We start from the raw sequence: 18,581 nt of genomic DNA on the forward strand, positions 1-18,581 counted from the left end.
CCTTTGCTAGATGTTCTCTAGTCAGATAGAGAATCTTTCAAGATGATTTTAGGGTTTTTCTTTCTCCACAAACAGGCTAAGGTAGTCAAGCTCCAGAAAGCCAGCCTTTCGTCCTCCCTTCAGGACAGTAAAAGTCTCTTGCTCCCCCAAAAAGTCACTCACTCTAACAGCTGTCCCTTCCAAACTGTTCCTCCTCTGCCCCCTGCCTGTTAAAATCCTATCTCTAGAGTTCCTAGCATGTGCATTAAAGACAACCTTCCACTTCTCTTAAATCTTATCCTTATCTCTATCATTGTCATTCTCAGTCACCTAGAGACTACCATTATACTATAGCTCTATCCTTTTCCCATTACACCAAGGAACCTTTCTGGGCTTTTCCAAAAAGTAGCTACCACTATTTATAGGACTCCAGAGTTGGAAGGGTCCTTAGATATCATCTAGTCCAATCGCCTCCTTTACCAAATCCCAAGTAAGTAGCTAGGAGGTATTTCCCCAAAATCATGATTAAATATCACCTAAGACAGGATTTGAACCTAGGTGTTTTGATCCCAAATTCAGCACACTTGACATCATCCTGTGCAATCTCTTCATACTACAGTGAAAAAGAGGATAGGCAGCAGAAGAAGCAAGGGAAAGGAAAAGGGGGCTAGAGGGGAAAGGACATGGACATAGAGGTATTCATAAACCAGAAGCATTTTCTCTGCCTCAAAAATTTCTTCTCCTAAGGTAATGAGACTCAGTGTTAAAAGAAGGAAGAACCCTTAGAAATCATCTCCTCCCAGTCTTCATTTGACAAATGAGGAAACTGTGGTGCAGATACTTTAAGGTAGCAAGACCAATACTAGTAGAGCATGTAGTGAGATGAGGACTGGATTTCTAGTCACAATTAGTTATAGACACAATTTCTAGTCACAGATTATAGCCTTAACCCTTGCTAGCTGTGTGAATCTGAACAATTCACTCCAATTTCTGCCAAATGTGCTGCCACTGGTCTTTCTAGGTACCCAGGTTTGCCACTTTGGAGTTAATCTTATTCTTCATTCTCACTCACATCCCATATCCTATCATTGACCAAGTACTACTGATTGTTCCTCTACCAAACCTCCTATCTCTCCCTTCTCTCCACTCATTCTCCACCCTACCCTAATTCAGGCCTTCATCAACTCTTGCCTGGTTGACTGTAAAAGCCCCTTAATCAGTCTTCCTGCCTCAAGGTTCTCCCTCTATTCATACAGATGCCAGTTAGACTGAATTCCTAAGACAGAGGCCTGATTATGTCATTACTCTTCAATATTCCTGCTCTCTAGGCAGCTGGAAGGTACAGTGGATAGAGTGCAGGACCTGTAGTCATTTGGCCACAGCAACTTACTAGCTATATGACCCTGGGCAGGTCACTTAAGCTCTGTCTGCTTCAGTTTCCCCACACATAAAATGGTGATAGTAACAATACCAATCTCTCAAGGTTATTGGGAAGATTAAATGAAATATTTGTAAAGCACCTGGTCCATTGCCTGGCATGTAGTAGAGACTATAAAAATGCTTATTCCCCTGTTCCCTCCTGCCTTCCTTTGTTTTGCCTTTGGGGAAAAATATAAACTCCTTTATTTGGTATTTAAGTCCTTCACAACCCACCCAAAGTTATTCAAATTCAGAGTCAACCTATTGTCATTCTCCCAATTAGATTTATTCCATAGTACATACCCCTTTCATTTCTGGCCTGGCACACATCTACTTCCCATCTTGATGGAGGGCCCCATTCCTGGTAATGCCCTCCCTCATCCACTCTGCCTCTTGGAATCCCCAGTTTCCTTCAAAGTTCATCTATGGTGACTCCTGCATAAAATCTATTCTGTTCTCACCTAGCTGTCAGGGCTTTCTCTTTGATGACAGTGTACATTCTTTGTTATTTATTTCCTGAGGATCATAAATACAGAGCTGGAAGGGACCTTAGAGGCCATTTGTTTCCTCATTTTATTCAATACACACACACACACACACCCCTACTAGTTGTGTGATGCGGAAGATACACACACACATACACACACACAACTAGTAGGTTCTTGAAACCAAGTCTATCCATGAGCAATGAAGTGTACATCTTGCCTCCGTCACTGTGGTCCAGCACCCTTCTCCTCCTAGAAGATGCCATCACCCCCAGAGCCTTCTTGGAGACACCACTGCTCCTGAGGTCCCTTCCTCTCACTGGTCATTTCCTCACAGGAACTTCACTTTCAAGAAGGGCCTTTGGCAGTCACATTCACACCTTTTTCATACTTCTGACTTTCTGGACTTTTTTCTCCTCCCCTTGACTGAGTTTTTACCGTGGACCTGCTACTTCTCCCCTAACGACTTGAAGGGCAAAATCTGTCTTTTTGATTCTATTTGTATGTCTAGGCTATAGCATAGAGCTGAGCACAATAGTGAATGCTTCATAAATGCTTGCTGACTTGATATCTTACAAATTTATATGAATACATGATGTTTCTCCCTAACAAAACTCCTTGAGGACAGGAGATTCAATTCTTTGCATCTCTAGGGCCTCAAAGAGCATGTCATAAAGCATGGCAAATAATAAGTGCTTGGATGACTGGTTCTACCTTCCCAGGTCTCAGTATTCTTATCTAAAGCTGTAATGGCAAGAACAATACATTTATGTCCTGTGTTCAAATCCTTGTTCTGCTGCTTACGGGGTCCTTAATTTTGTCATTTGTAAAGCCTAGGAGATAGGATAGGTGAATTTAAAGCTTCCTTCCAGTGACAACAGAATGAGTTTCAATCCAGTGTTCTTACCTATAAGCCATACTAAGATTTCATCTTCTGTTTTTTTTGTTAAAGGTAGATAGACAAGTAATTGACATTTATGTGGCAATTTATAGACATTATCTCATCTGACCCTCACAATAATACTTTGAGATTGTCCCAGAGGGGTTTCTTGGTGAGGCTATATGGATTTGCTCATGGTAATTTACACAGGTAACAAATGACAATAGTGAGACAGGAACCCTGGGGTTCCTGACACCAAACACAGGGCTACTTTCACTATACCATGCTGGATCCTAACTACATGTTAAGAGTCAACATGGGTAGTAGAAGGAACACTGAATTCAAGTGGGCTTTCCATCTCAGTCCTGATATCTGACCCAAGAATGCTTCTGAGCAGAGGAATTTGATCTTTCTGGGCCTTGGTTTCCTTACATAGAAAATGGACAAGGGAACTTTCAAGGTGGTCTCTTCCAGCTCTAATTCTTATAAACTTATTCTTGCTCACACAAGTTAGTTCAGTGGGTTATCCAGACTGGACTCATTTAAAAAAAAAATTGAGTTATGTTTTCAAATGTATCCCAGAGGAAATTTCCCCCATTTCTTTGAGAACTCTTGAGGATTCCAAGGGAGTCAAGCACAAATAACAAGTTCAGAGAATCATGAGGACATCTTTTTCCTCCCAGCTTAGCAGCCTGAAGCAGCTCCTTAGATCCTATTAAAGTATGACTCCCCTAGCAACATTTTCAAGAACATGTCACATCATTGGGAGGTCTGCAGATTGAGTCAACAGGGAATTCTTAAAGATAGGGTATTCCTATACACACCAAGATACATCAAAGACCATTGTCCTAAATATCCAATGTGAAAGTGTTTTGAATGAGGCTTAGTTTCTTTGTGTTCATTATACCTGAAGTCTAGATCTATAGTAAATATAGTCTTCCACTCACTTATATCAGCTATATTCAACTCCTTTAAAAAAAAAGAAAAAGAAACAGTCGTACAAATGATGGACAGATTGAGCTTGAAATCTACTCATGCCTACTTAAAAGACAATGTACTGTAAATAGAGTTCAAACAGTACCAGGTAACTAATTTTCCATCAACAATGCTGCTTAGTTTCTATCCTGGGGCACACTATGCCCTCCTCCAGGAGGTGACCACTAAAGATCTCCTTCATTACTGTGCTGCCTGACTCAGCACTTCCAACACCCTCAGTTGCCCCTCCCCCCAGGAGGCTGGTGTAAGAAATTCTTCCCCTAGCCATCCTTTAGACAGGCTTATAACTTTCAGAACCTTCCAGGTAACTATGCATTCTTCTATCGGGAGCTATGTCTATTTTCTACTCCATGGAACATCATGCCCTGTGGTGGTCTCCTTACTCTCTTCTATTTTTACCCCCTTTAGACTGAAAGTCCTTAGGGAAAGAGATAGTCTTTCTTTTTATTTTTATTCCCAGAATTTTGTAGTGTCTGGTCCATAGCATATATTTAATGTTTAGTGAACTATTAACTGTACTCAAACAAACAAAAAAGACATCCAACTGAGAAAACAAGGAACATATCCCCCACAATACCCAGAGTCAACAACAAAGACTTGGGTTTGTAGACTGTGTATATGGACCCTGGGTACCACTAATCTAACTCTGTCCATGTGCTCTATTATGAGGCTATTGTTTCCCAACCAGTTTCATCTGAGACATACAGTTCTTTGACAAAATGTTTAAGCCAGTAATTTTCCCTTCTAAAATGCAAATTCTGAATTAGATGCAGCCTCCCCCTCTTCTCAAGACTTTTATCTACTCTACCAAAAGGCATATATTGGAACCCTTTACAGCACACAATTTAAGAACAGGCCTCCATATGGGTTAATTATGTAGTTCATTACATAATTAGGACAACCTGACCAAGTACAGGACTCTCCTAACACTAACTAGTTACCCAGAAATAACACATTAAGCCAAAGATGGTACGTATTATTTTTATGTCTTTTGGAAAAATTGGTTCATTGTATGACATGGTCAAGTTGTTTTGAGATGCCAAAGGGAAAAAATAGGACAGTCTTCAGAAAGAGGCTCACTGCTACATCCTTTAGAAGCTCAACCCCCTGCTATAGAAAACCTTTCCTAATGGAATGTGTAATTAGTCATTTATTCTTAAAATTGTGTGACATTTATTTTCATACATGTTGTATATCCTAGTAAGATGTGATCCTAGGGAGAAAGAATTATTTTTTTCATTTGGTTTTATATATCACATGCCAAAGTCCCTTAGCCATGCTTGGTATGATAGAAAAACAAAAAACACTTACATTAATGTAAGACTAACATTTATTCCAAAGGATGATGTGGCATAGTGTGAGTAATTTGCCCTGATCAAACCCCATCTGGAATGTTATGCTCAACATGCCCAGAATTTAGAACTGACACTGATATACTAGACTATGGCCAAGATGAAAGAAGCAGCAACCATGGCATGGTTGATGGTTGAAATGGGTGAAATGAAATGGGATGGTTGAAAAGGGATCAGTCATGACACCAGGAAAAATGAATGATGGCTGTCTTTGGTTACTTGAGGAGCTCTCACATGTCACCTGAGCCCAGAGGAAAGCTCTAGAAACAGTGATGGAGGTGCCACAGAGACAGATTTAGGTAGGCTCCAGGAGAAAAAAAAATACTTCCTAGAATTCAAGCTGCCTCTAAATAGAATGGAATCAGAAGATGTAAAGTTCCTTGTCAAATATGGCTTTCAGGCAAGCACCAAGTAAAGGCTTGTAGGGCTGGGTTGTAGGGAAGCATCCATAATCATACTGGCTGATTTTGAGAACTTCTGAGATTAGTCCCACCCACCCTAAATGTCAAGAGTAAAAACAACATAATGGACAGGTACATGGCCAATAACAACACAGTGCAGTTGAGTCATAATGGATTAAAAATATTATTCAGAAATGATACTGGATCATCTCAACTACTTTAACAATCCTGTGAAGTAGGTGCTATTATTGTTTTCCCATTGTACAGATGAGGAAACTGAGGCTAGGAGTTAAGGAATCTTATTCAGGTTTGACTCCACAAATGCTCCAAATTCTTAGAAGTTCACATAGCAAACAGATTAACAATCCTAATATAGCTGTCAGTGTTGGCACTTTCCAAATTATAATTCAAAAATTTGTTTGTATGTCAACTGTGGTTGACATATGGAATGGTAAGAGATTCCTTTCCCTAGTATTGAGAAATTTTACCTCCCATGGAAACAGCAGGAGATCTAGCTGGGCCTAGAAGTTGAAGAAAGCTTGAGGGGGATAGAGAAGATGGGCCTCAGGAGTTTCACTGGGGGGGAGATGAAGTGTTCACAAGCAATCTTGAGGGATGTGTTGGGACCCTGGTAGTGGAGTGTCAGTCTGCAATGGGGAGGGGGAAAAAAGATAGACAATTCCCAAACCCAATCAGCTGGTAAAATAAACCCTGAACTGAAGAATAGATTTGTGTGAAAGAATCATATCCAACATGGAGACTCCTTATAGAGAACAGTGAAGAGTTACCCAGATCTCCCCCCCCCCCTTACCACAGGGGTAAAATTATCTGTGCCAATGGAGGGGAAGGATGCACACACACACATCCATATATGGTACATATATGAACCATATATGGTACAAAGAGGCCATTAAAAGACAAAGCCTTTTAAGAAAAGTGAAAGCTGAAGGAAGTCAGTAGGAGAGCATTCCGAAAGGCCTTGGATGCAGACCACAAAGGGCTATTCTCCAGGTCACACAACAGTCAGTCAATAATGGAGGAATATGGAATTCCCATCCATCTGGTGCTGGGCTAAGTATACAAAGAAGGCACAAGACAGGCTCAGTCCTCAAGAAGCTGACATTCTAATAACTATCATCTTTGGGTAAACTGTTTTCACCTCCAGCTTGAATTACTTCAACACAATTGGAAAGTTTCCCTTTTCCTAGAGCCCTTGGGACAAGCAACCCAGAAGCAGTAAAGAAACTCTAGGTTCTTCAGAGGCACAATCTAAGGAGACAGCATTCATTCACAGATGGTTCAGTATTGGTTATCTGCATTCCAGGGTTTGAAATCTTTACTGAAAATCTCAAACAGCAAGGAATTTTTTTCCTCCTTTACTACTTCTACCAGGAGAGACAAATGAGTAGGCAGAGCATTTCAAATACAGGTGGATGATGACATGGCTACAAATACTGGCCTGTTATCTTATTGGTTCATGGGTCTATATACAGTCAGGCCCAGATATACTCAGTCCCTCCTCCATCTCTGCCTATCAAGAGACTTCTTTTTTCAAGGCGCTGGCCAGGCACCTGCCTCGTAAAACTTCACCTAATTACTTCAGCTAAAAGTTTTCTTTTGTCTATAAAATTCTCCTAGCATTATATATTTATATATATATATATATATATATATATATATATATATATATATATATATATATATATATATATATATATATATATATATATATATATATATATATATTGGCCCCTACCTTCTTTAAATCTACTTTATATTCACATACACATACAATATAAATTCCTTAAGGGCACATGAGAATTGTTTTATCTAGAACAGAACCTGTATATAAGAAGAACTTAATGACTGTATGTTCAATTGAATTCTGCCTGCAGGATAGAAGAACCAAATGCAGTGACCAATCCTAATGGCATGCTATTGAGTATATCTTCATTCAAAGAATACTGAAATAGTGTAACAACCTCAGGCTCTGCCCATCTTTGAGTTTCCAATTCCATTAGGAAGTCAGATGATAAGGTAGCTAACGTGAGCAACATGTTCCAGGGATCAATAACTAAAGGTATGAGAGAAATTCCTTTTCCCTTTTCTTTTTCTTTTTAATAAAACCCTTACCTTCTGCCTTAGAATAATACTGTTTCAGTTTCTAGCCAAAAGAACAATAAGGACCAGGCAATTGGCCTTAAGTGACTTGCCCAGGGTCACATGGCTAGGAAGTGTCAGAAGTCAAATTTGAACTCCTGATTCCAGGCATGGCTCTCTAACCACTGTTCAACCTCCCTACCTCTCCCTTTTTTTTTTTAACTGCCTTGCAACCAGCTCTACTTGGAAAGCCTATTCATGAAAGAAGGGAGGGAGATTGACTAAAAGTTATGATTCTCATTCAAAATATTCCAATAATGATGGTAATAATGGTTATTCATGAAAATTCCATATTCACACTAAAGCAAAGAAGTACAACAAATTATTCCAGAAAATCCAAAGAGAATACTAAAAGAAAACTAAAATTACACTCCCAAAACATGGAGGAAATATATTCAATTAGAGCAGTAATTTAAAACCTGAGTAAAAACAGGTCTACTTACTGTCCAAATTTTGATGTGATATTAAATATAAAATTAGTTTTTGCTGACTAGGAAAATGATACATGAGAAACAGGTACTATGAACTTAGTAACACTTTTGGAAATTTTTTTTTAATTAACCACAGAAGCGTCTATCCATCTATCTAATTTTTCACATAAGGGCCAATGATTATTCAGCATTCCAGTTATGTTTACTTAAATATTTAAAAAGTTTTTGGAAAAAATAAATTAACTCATGATATATAATTGGTGAATCACTGGTTTAGGCAAAACAGAAAGGTAAAGTAAACCTTGAAGCAGAAAGACTATGATATTTAGATATACTCGATTTCCAGCTGGATTAAAAGTAGAAAAAAAATTGTTATAAAAAACTTTGGGGGTTTCTGTGTGGACAAAAAAGGGCAACCCTATTTTTTCAGCATAATGCAAAAATGCCATTTCCAACTGTCAAAATACAAATTTTAATTTTTCTATTAGACCATGACAATCTAATCGGGAAAAATTTCATATCTTTAAAGAGTGTCTTATAACCTAATTCACCAAAACGAGACTAACTTTGACTTATGAAAGTATCCTGTTTATTTTCTTTATATTCCTTATACTTATTTCATTGCTAGGGGGAAAAATCTACTATTGATTTGCAATTTTAATGACATTATGATTTATCACAGATCATCTAACAATAGGAAGCTTTTATTTTCTCCACATGGCAGTTACCTTTGAATGAAGATCTTTTTTATTAAATCTGAGATGTCACTTCTAAGACTCTGGAGACACCTGTATAAATAAACCTTTTCTTTAGGAACTTGGTTAGGAGTATAGATACTTCAAAGGACCCAATTATTCCAAAACAAGATCCAACCTTACTTAGTTAACTGGTCTCAAATCCACTCCTTGGGAATGCTGTAACCATGATTCCTATCCAGATGTGGAATACACTAGATTTCCTCTAAAATGTCTTTCAATTCTGAAAATCTGGGATTCTGAATACTTGTAATTTACTATTAAAAATGCATATAATACATGAGTAGCATTATACTTTTACAGCCAAATCTGAGTAATTTTCTTGGTAAATATATTGCAGAAAGATCATTCAATAACTTATAGTGTTAATGGCACTAATGGCACTGTGGGAAACAAATGCACATTACACCCTCCCCTCCTCCATAGAGTTCTTTACTAGAAAGGCAGAGTACTCAGGAGGAGCTGCTCCCTTCCCCCTTGTCCACAGTCTCTGAGAACATTTTTCTACATCCCCTGTCCCTCTGCCTGGTAGTCCAATGGGAACCCAGAGGGGGTAAGGTGGGCAGCTCAGAGGTAGCAGAGCTGGAGGGGAGCTGAGCACTCAAGCCACTCCCTTCCTACTCTCTACACTGACTGAGGACTTTCCTCACTTTACTCACCCCTCTGTTCAGCAGCCCAATGGGAGGGCTTTCTCCCTCCCCTGGGTGGAGTGAGGGGGGGGGCAGCAGATGGTTTCTGGGTAGACCTGGCATTTGGCCTGGGGGACAGGGCTTGGCACTCCATCTCTAAAAGGTTTGCCATCACTGTAACATTGTTTTGAAAGACAGGTCTTGGAAATATTTTGTTATACAGAAACCATGTTTGATGTAGTTTTGTATTAATAGGCTTTGATCTAATATTTAATCCTTCAAAGTCAGAGATTGATTAATCTTGGTTTTGATGACCTGGAAGCAGAAAGACCTGGCTGACTATTCAAATCCCTCTGGACACTTAACCTCTCAGTCCTCTAGGTAATTCCCAGAAGATTAAGTGGCAGAGCAGGGGCTGGTCTGCACTGGAGAAGGTTTTCATTACTAGTTTTCTATGCCAATAATGTCAAAGTTCCAGTCCAGAAAAAAATAATCACATTTCCAGTGCTCTGACAAATGTCAGTCAAGAAATTCATCTTTATATTAACCTATAATTCTTCAAAGTTGACAATTCAAGATCATTACAAATTATCTATACTAGAGGTGGAAAATGGTTCATTTACATTCTCTTTAGAAAAAGAACATCATATACCATATAAGAAGTTATCCCTTAGTGTCTACTTTCAGGTGAAGGTGATTTGAGTTCTTTACTCAGAGGTTCCACTTTCCAAGTTCATATATATAAATATATATCCTCAAGGAACTAACAAATCTGATATCTGATAGAGAATAATAATACAAAATCTTCCTTTCCCATCAGTTATTCTGCTTGGTTTTGACTCTTAGAATATCATGCTTTCCCCCAGGATAAGTAGGGAGGGAAAGGTAGGGAAGGGAATAACCATTTACAGTATATAACACCTACTGTGTGCCAGATACTCTGCTAACTACTTTACAAATATTATCTCATTTGATCCTCACCACAATCCTGAGAGATTGGTACTTATTATCCTCATTTAACAGTTGTGGAAACTGAGGTAAATTGGGGCTAGGTGACTTGGCCAGTGTCCCACAGCTTTGGTAAATGTCTGTGGTCACCTTTGAACCTAAGTCTTCCTGATTCCAAGCCCATTTCTCCATTGAGTCACCTAGTTACCCATTTCCAGAAATCTTATATAGGGATTGTTTCAGCTTTGCTAATTAATACCTCAGCATCCCCAATGCTTCTCACCTGTGATTGGAGAGCTGAGCAAAAAATTTCTCTCAATGCCTCCATTTATAGAGGGCAAAGAATTTCCAATGATCTCTTCATTTCCCAGCAGCTGCTCTGCTTGGTTCTGAATGAGCGCTAGTTACATTTCTGGCACCCTGTTTCTTTTTGTAACTTCCTTTAGTCTATTGTCTTTCCTATTAAACAGTAAGCTCCATCAGGACAGGGGCTGTCTTTTTCTAATTTGTATCCCCAGTGTTTAATATGGAGTCTGGCACAGTAAATGCTTAATAAATTTTTATGAACTTTTAATGACAATTATAATAATAATGATATAGGTCCCCAGAAGGTCTGGGTGATATAAGAAATAGTAATCACATCTCACTAAGGGTTTTAGACCTCAAAGGACTCCTCCAACATAAAAAATAGCTTGTTATTCTCAAATAGTTAAAATTTTTTTTTTCCTTTTGGGAACATTATAACATGTATTCTCTTTTATACTTCATTCTATTGGTTTTAGGTCTCTTCTCTTTTGAATCTTATTTTGTATAATATCCTTTTCTGATCTTGGCTCCTTCAAATTTCCCTACTAGTCTAAATTCCACCTGTACAGCTAAAAAATAACTAGCATGGAACACATATATACACAGTCTTAGTCCTTTGTTATTTATAAAAAGAGCAAGTTTCTTTAAAACAAATTATGTAGAGATGAACTACAATTACATGGTAATTATAACTAGATGTTTTCTTAAAGAAAAATTTATCCTGCAGAAAACTTGTAATGCTTTAATAATTAATGAATTTCTGTTAAAAGACTATCATGATAGCTAAAAGATCTAGAATTAATATAGATAACTACATGGTGTCATGGTATGCAACTCATGTCTTTTTACATTGTTTTCAGCCTAAAACTAACAACAGATTTCCTTTGTTTTTTTTATTGTGAAGTCTTCTCAGGAATGTAAAATCCTTAAAAAAAAAAATTAAAAGGTAGTTCATGTGATCTGCAGGCCATCATATGGGATATAGAAATACATAGCAATCTTTTCTAGAGCTAAATTTTAGAAGTATTCTGAAGGTAGCAAGAAGTCAATGCAGATCACTGAAGTAACTCCTTTCAGATATGTAACATTCCTATACTGATCACACTAAACTTGTTTTCAAGTCCCCCTGAAATCTCACTGTCTGAGCAAAATGTTCTAGAAGTATCAACTTCAAAGTACTGTACTTGTGTATGAAGATAACAATTTTTAAGGGAGACCCATGGAAAAAAACATGAAGAAGCAGCATATTAAGGGCCTAGTATGTCTTGAAATGACTTTCCTTTATTAGGAAAACACAACTTGTCACCTGTTACCAAAGCCAGGATCACTGGATTCAGAGAGAAACTCGGGTAATCTAGTGCAACTCACTTACTTTACAAAGTGGAGCCCCAGAGGCTTAAGAAACTTGCTCAAGGTCATGCCAGTGATAAGTAGTAGAGTTAAGATTATAAACCAGGTCTTCGTAACTCAATTCAGTGCTCTTTCCATCACCTTACTTAACTCTAATGGAAAGATAAAAATATATAAATTGAGTCAGACCCTCTTCCCTTTCCATGAATTTTGCTTTTTTTTTTGTGCAGGAGGAATGAGAAGGAATTTTTCCAGAAGATGACAGCCATTCAGAGGTACCTTTAAAGTTAAAATATTTGAACAGATGGATGGTTGTCAGAGGTTCATCTGATCTGTATGCCTTTCATTTCACAGCAGTGAAAGAATAATTCCTAAAGGAAGTTACACATCAGGAGGCCAAAAGTCCACGTGAAGAAAAGAAGTCAAAAAAGTATCTTCCCACTTCAACTTGAATGTAACAGAAACTGCTTAAAGGGTGAGATACCCTGGCTATGACAGGGTCTCACAAGCTCCTGCTTGGTAAGGCACAAACTTATAGGGAGAAGTTCTACACTAATGCAAGAATCACTGTCTAAGGGTGGCTTCTCTTCAGCCAAGAGGAAAGGAATGGGCCAGGTGCCCTGGATGAGGACCACTGCCCTCAGCTCAAAAAAAGCCTCCTGAGGGATGGGGAGGTTGTCCTAAACTGCCAAGTTGGGGGAAATCCTGTCTGAATTTCCAGCTGCATAAAGTAGGGAAGGCACAGCGGTCCCATAAAATAAATCCTCCTCTCCTGGAGCAAAGGGAAGCAGCCCTTCCTCCAAGAGATAAATTAATAGATAGATGGGAGAAGGGAATAAGCACGTATTAGGCGCCTGCTGTGTGCAGGAACCACGCTAAGCGCCTTGCCCACCAGTTTAACGCCAAACTGGACAAATTCGGACCCAGGTATGCAGGTGGTGTTTGGGCAGTTGATGGACAGCCTGACAGGGGCGAGGGAGGCACAACGGTTCCTCCCCTCACCCCCCCCCCCCCGCAGACTCCAGGCCTCCGCCCACGGAGTACCCCAAAGACCCTCGACCTTGGGCCGCGGGACCCTGCTCTGCCCTACCTCCCCCGCCCCGAAGGGCACAGCCGGGTCACCCCACCGCTGTGCTGCGCTCCTTCTCCCGCACCTGGAGCTGACCCCGCCCGGGGCACATCCGCTCCCTCCCGGCCGAGGCCTGCCCGCCCCTAGCCCCCGCCTCCACTTCCTGGACGCCGGCCCCGAGAGGAGGCCGGAGGCTGGAGGCCGGGAGGGAGGCCCGCGCCCGGGCGGCCTCGACGAGCCCACTGGAGGCCGCTCGCGTCGAGTCACCTCCCGACGCCCGCCGGGCCCGGGCGCACCTACCCTCGCCTGCCGGGACGCCTCGAGGCCAAGGCCGGCAGGGCAGCCCTTCCCTTAGAGGTGGCAGCGGCTTCGGGACTGACTCCACTTCCCACCTCCAGAGCCTCTTCAACTCCCGGATCAATTCACTCCGGCAACGCCGGAAGGAGCCGAGAGGAACCAGGCGTTGTCCGGAATCCTGCCCAGCCGGAGCCGCGCACGGGCCGATGGGGGCTCGTAGTCCTAGCCATTTACCCTGCCCACAGCCTCATAGTTTATCAGGACTACATCACCCAGCAGGCACTGCTCACGGCTCCACGAGATGGGTGGGGACAACGCTGACAAATCATCAAGGACTCCTCAGCTCGCCTGGGCGGGGTTGAGAGGAAGAGAGGAGGGCAGGGGCTCGGAGAGAAAAGGAGGAGTCTCGACTCACCTGGTCCAATCCGGGAGCGTAGTAGACTAGGGCTTTGAATAGGGCGGGGGAGGGGGAGGAGGAAGCTGGCGCACGCCTAGGGTAGAACCTGGGGTGGCTTGGAGCTCTGCAGGAGGCGCGTGCTAGGAGGGAGCTCTAGGGCTGGCGTGGGGTGGAGGTGGAGGGCACGGACGCTCTGGGAGACAAGACCCAGCTGGAAGAGCTGCCGCGGGTGCTCAGGCGCGAACAGCAGCTGTCATTATTGCCCAACTCCAGCATCTTTCCCGGGAGGGGCAGGGGCATCTCAGCAAGGAGAGGTGGAGGCACAGGACTGGGTGGCAGGAGGCAGCAGCATCTACTTCTTCCCTCCTCAATTTATAAGAGGAAGGCTAGGGCTGCAGGTGTGGGAGTAACTGCAGGGCGGAGGGGGTACGGTGAAACAATAGAAACAGGAGGTGGGAGACGCAGGGAAAGTTGGGGTGGGGAGCAGTAAGGGAGGAGGGCAGCATCAGAAGCCAAAACATCCTGCCCGGAAAGGTGAGAGGGAGGCAGGAGAGGGACGAACTACAGCTTCAGCATCCGCAGCTGGAGTAACCAGCGGAGCCCCAGTAGAAGGAAGAGGGAGAGGAGTAAGGGAAGGGGAGCAGCAAGGGAGGGAGAGGCATCCGAAGCCAAAGCATCCAGTCCGGAAAGGTGAGAGGGAGGCTGAAGGGGGACGAGCTACAGCAGCAGCAGCAGCAGCATCTGCAGCTGGAGTAACCAGGGTAGCCCCTGGAGGAGGAGGGGTGTGGAGAGGAGGAGGAGCTGCAGCAGCAGCGGTGGCAGCTAAATTTGCCACCCCGAGGAGGCGGAGTTTCCGCAGCCCTAAGAAGAGAAGGCTTTGGTGAAACAGTAACAGCGCTGGCTATAGCCAGAGCAGGAGCTGGAACTGGAGGGAGTAAGGCTGTGTGTGCTTCACTAGAGACGGACCAGCAGCATCTCTTCTGGAGGCATTAGGAGTGTGTCAAGGTAAGCCTACTGCACTCCTTTGAAGAGCATTCACAATCCAAGCTGACTGAGGAAAATTCCTCCAGGTAGTATTTGTAGCAGATTTTAAAGTATTTTTTTTTCCTACGTATGTTACAAACTCTTTCAATGAAAAATAAATTTTATACTTAAGAAAAGGGAGTTGGGGATGTGATTCACTCTAACCACCATAAGAAAGAGCATTATTTGTATATCTGAGGAATCCCCCCAGAACGCCCCCCTCCCCCAAGAGTGCCTGAAATAGACTAATTTCGAATTAGGTAGATTGAATCTGAATTGGGATACTGGCGTTTTGTCTTTAGATTTAGATTATATAAGAACTCCTTTATTATGAAAACAAGTTTTAAATTCAGATCAAGGTCCTCTCTCCCTTCCCTTGGTTCATCAGTATCCGTGTATTTCCCTTTTCTGCCAGAGAAGTAGGTCTATGATTTCCTTCAGAAACATTAAGGAAAGGAAGGCTTGCATAAATAATCCAAACGATGGATGATGGAGAATACCAAGGGAATAACATTGGTCAGCAAATACCATATCAAAAAGCTGTTTAGGATGAAGGAGGATTGGTTTCCTATTGCCTGGTTCTTAAGTGGGAGTAAAAACCTTTTTTGATATCTTCCCATATGTTATCAGGCTTCTCCATTTTTTGCCATTCCTAGGTACACCTCTGCTCTCTGTGAATACTGGATGGGTCAAGTGAATGTTTGTACATTTCAAAATTGCATAAATGTAAAAACAGGAATACCAAATTTTGTGGTTTGTTTAGGGATTAATGTGATGTTAAGGACCAGTGGGACACACTTAGAAGCCATATAGTCAAGGAAGTCAGTAGCTATTCACCATGTTAAAACTTTTAAGCAATGTTGTTCTGACTTCACTTTGAATGCAGTTGAATAATTTAAGATGCTGTTTTCATACCAGATAGAGATGAAAGGTACCACAGACCTAGGTGAGTTTTTGTTACAGTAAGATAACAGCCTAGTCTTTTCAACGAAGTACCAAAGGCCATTTGCCTGTGTGTGTGTGTGTGTGTGTGTGTGTGTGTGTGTGTGTGTGTGTGTGTGTGTGTGTTGTAAGCAAAGGAATTCATATATTATGCATCTTTTTATCAGAATAGTATATTACAGCATTGTTTATCATGATTGCATGCTACACAGATGCTTCTCAGAGTAGGATAGCAATGGTAATTGTCTCGTGTTGAAATATAATCTTTAGTGATCATTTGCTACAATTTTATTTTCCATTCTCTTGCTTTATTGGTTTCCTGCTGTCTGGCTTCCTTAGGCTCTCCTCTTTTATTTTACTTATATTTTTAAAAAAGCCAAGTTATAATAATATTAAGATGATCTCAAAGGCATTCCCTTAATCATGTGAAGTTCATTGGTAATGAGTGGCAACCCAAAAGATTCAAGTATACACAAGAAACTCTTATTTATATACAACACCAAATAAATAAAGAAAAAGAAAAGAAAAGGGTAGAAAAAACTGTGTTTAGATTGTCCCTGAGGCAATCAGGTAAGTGCCCATGGACGTGACCAGGTTTTTATTTTCTCCCAGCCATTGAAGAAGAGACAGTCTCAGTTGACCCATCCTGCTGCTATACTTGGTCAGAATGTACCCTGACTGCACCAGAGGAGGCATTCCGTCCACATTCTGAGTGTGACTGCCTCCCTGGGAAAATACTTTTTAGTTACAGAGAAAGGGAGGCAAAGTTGGAACAAGGGTGGAATGTTGCTTAAAAACGGGTTATTTGTGGGGAGATCTCTCTAGAGCAATATGAAAAGTGTTCTAACCAGTAAATTCCTTCTAATTGGATATATTTGGGAGTCACCTCATCAAAACTTCAAATTTTCTCTGGATTTCCATGCTTAAGTCTATTTTTTGGTATGTGGAGCCATACTTTCTGAGTTATCATAGTTTCTGTGTGTAGATTTGACCCTGTTCTTTTGCTTCATCCTGCTGGTAGTCCCTCTCCCCCTCCCCCCAATCCCTCTGTCCTAATAGCTGAAATAGTCTGGGAAGCCTTACTTGATAAAAGATTCTTTCTTACTACATGCCTCTTTCTTTGCACTTGAATCTTCAGCACCTAGCCCAAAGCCTGGCACATGATAGATGCATAATTACTTGTTGACTGATTAGTTCAAAGTATTTGATTTGGAGATATTGGACAAAAGCACAGAATTTTGTGATTCAGGAACATTTTTTTATCCTTCGGTCTGCCTCCCTGGGCTAACACAGACAGAATTTCACACAGGAATAAATGAAATATGGAATGTCAGGATGTTGATGGTGTTTCTGTTGAAGCTTAGGAAACATCTTCACTGTGTGAAGCATGGCAAGAGCAAGAAATCTGATTGCCAAGATACTACATTCAGATATTCCCTTGACCTTCTGGCTTATATTAAGTGAATGTTCAAATTAAGTTTCTGATCATCAAAAGACTCCAAATACATGATTGATTATGGATGGTAAATAATTGGGGCATGGGGAATCTGTGATTATAATTTCATGCAAATCACTGCCCAGGGTAAGATCAAACCCATTTTTTCTTGATTTAAGTGGCCTAGAATGAATTTATCTGAGAGTGGTGGAGAAATGAAAATAAATATTTGCCAAATAGCTTTTTAGAAATTGCCTTTTATGAGTTGCCATTTCTGTATCTAGAGAATATGGTTAGTTCCTATTTTTTTTCATTTTTTCCATTTGAAATTCTGAATATCCATCTTAATGAACAAAAATAAATACATAGCATGGATTTATCATTCCAACAGGAGAATTGTCCGATCCATTAAATACAAAAGAGCAAGAATAAAAATAAGTAAGAGCTTATTTCCTCTCCCCTTTCCTTCCCCCTCCCCATGGTAGCTACAATAAGAAGGGCCTCCAGAAAGTGTCTACTTCTCACAAGATGGAAAGCAGTCCTGACACATTTATTTTTATTTATCATTAATGTAACTCACAAATGATTTTTGTGTCCTTTATTTCTAATCGCCATATTCTAGAAGATGGCTTCCCTGGGGGAAGCACTTCCAAAAATGACATTTTCAGGAGAAGATTGCTGACATGAAATCATTAGCTTTTGCCTAGGCTTGGGTTGTGGAAGCAGGAGAGAAAAGGTTAGGTTTGTACTCATTCAGACAGTAGAACTTGCTGTTATCTGAGCCTTGATGGAATAGAGAAGAACCCCCCCCCCAAAAAAAAAAGAAAGAAAGAAGGAAACTTTAAAAATTACATTTTCTGCCCGAATGGGTGCTCTGGATAAGATGTACAATGATGAGAGTTATTGATTCACAGGGTCACTCGGTTGGCTTAATATCTAACTTGATTGGGAAATCTCACAGTGGGAATTAGAAGTGACTTGTTGGAAGCTTTCCACTTAAAGGTGGATAGAGGATATATAAATGTACCTGGGTCACAGAATTCTCTGCTTTTGTCCAATGTTCCCAAGTTAAATACTGTCCAACCAATCAATAAATAAATAATTATGTATCTACTATGTATGTGTCAGGCTAGGTGCTGGTTATTCAAATATAAGGAAAGAGGTATATATTAAGACAGAATCTTTTATCAAATAAGATTGCTCAGGCTAAGAGAGATACTGGGGAAAATCAAGCTATGTGGTGATGGTTTGAATATTTAAAAAAAATAATTAAAGAAGAGATGATAGGAAGACAAGTTGAGACATTAATCCAAACTAGTCCAATGAA

General features: G+C 40.8%; 2 protein-coding genes across 5 annotated transcripts in view; one reads left to right on the top strand and one right to left on the bottom strand.

The window, feature by feature from the left end:
- The window catches only part of PDCD10 (programmed cell death 10), a 57,544-nt gene extending 43,833 nt beyond the window's left edge, over positions 1 to 13,711 (bottom strand). The window contains exons 1-2 of one of the 2 annotated variants that reach the window (XM_056807350.1): positions 13,461 to 13,658; positions 12,114 to 12,243 (exon numbers count right to left, since the gene is read on the bottom strand). The gene's annotated coding sequence lies outside the window, so the exon portion shown is untranslated. Of the gene's footprint in view, positions 1 to 12,113; positions 12,244 to 13,460 lie in introns of both variants that reach the window. The other variant, XM_007502254.2, reaches the window with a different exon arrangement.
- Positions 13,712 to 13,803: 92 nt separating this feature from the next.
- The window catches only part of SERPINI1 (serpin family I member 1), a 104,653-nt gene continuing 99,875 nt past the window's right edge, over positions 13,804 to 18,581 (top strand). The window contains exon 1 of one of the 3 annotated variants that reach the window (XM_007502253.3): positions 13,804 to 14,859. The gene's annotated coding sequence lies outside the window, so the exon portion shown is untranslated. The remainder of the gene's footprint in view (positions 14,860 to 18,581) is intronic. The other 2 variants (XM_056807348.1, XM_056807349.1) reach the window with 2 other exon arrangements.

Source organism: Monodelphis domestica, chromosome 8, assembly GCF_027887165.1.
Source record: "Monodelphis domestica isolate mMonDom1 chromosome 8, mMonDom1.pri, whole genome shotgun sequence".
Taxonomy (NCBI): domain Eukaryota; kingdom Metazoa; phylum Chordata; class Mammalia; order Didelphimorphia; family Didelphidae; genus Monodelphis; species Monodelphis domestica.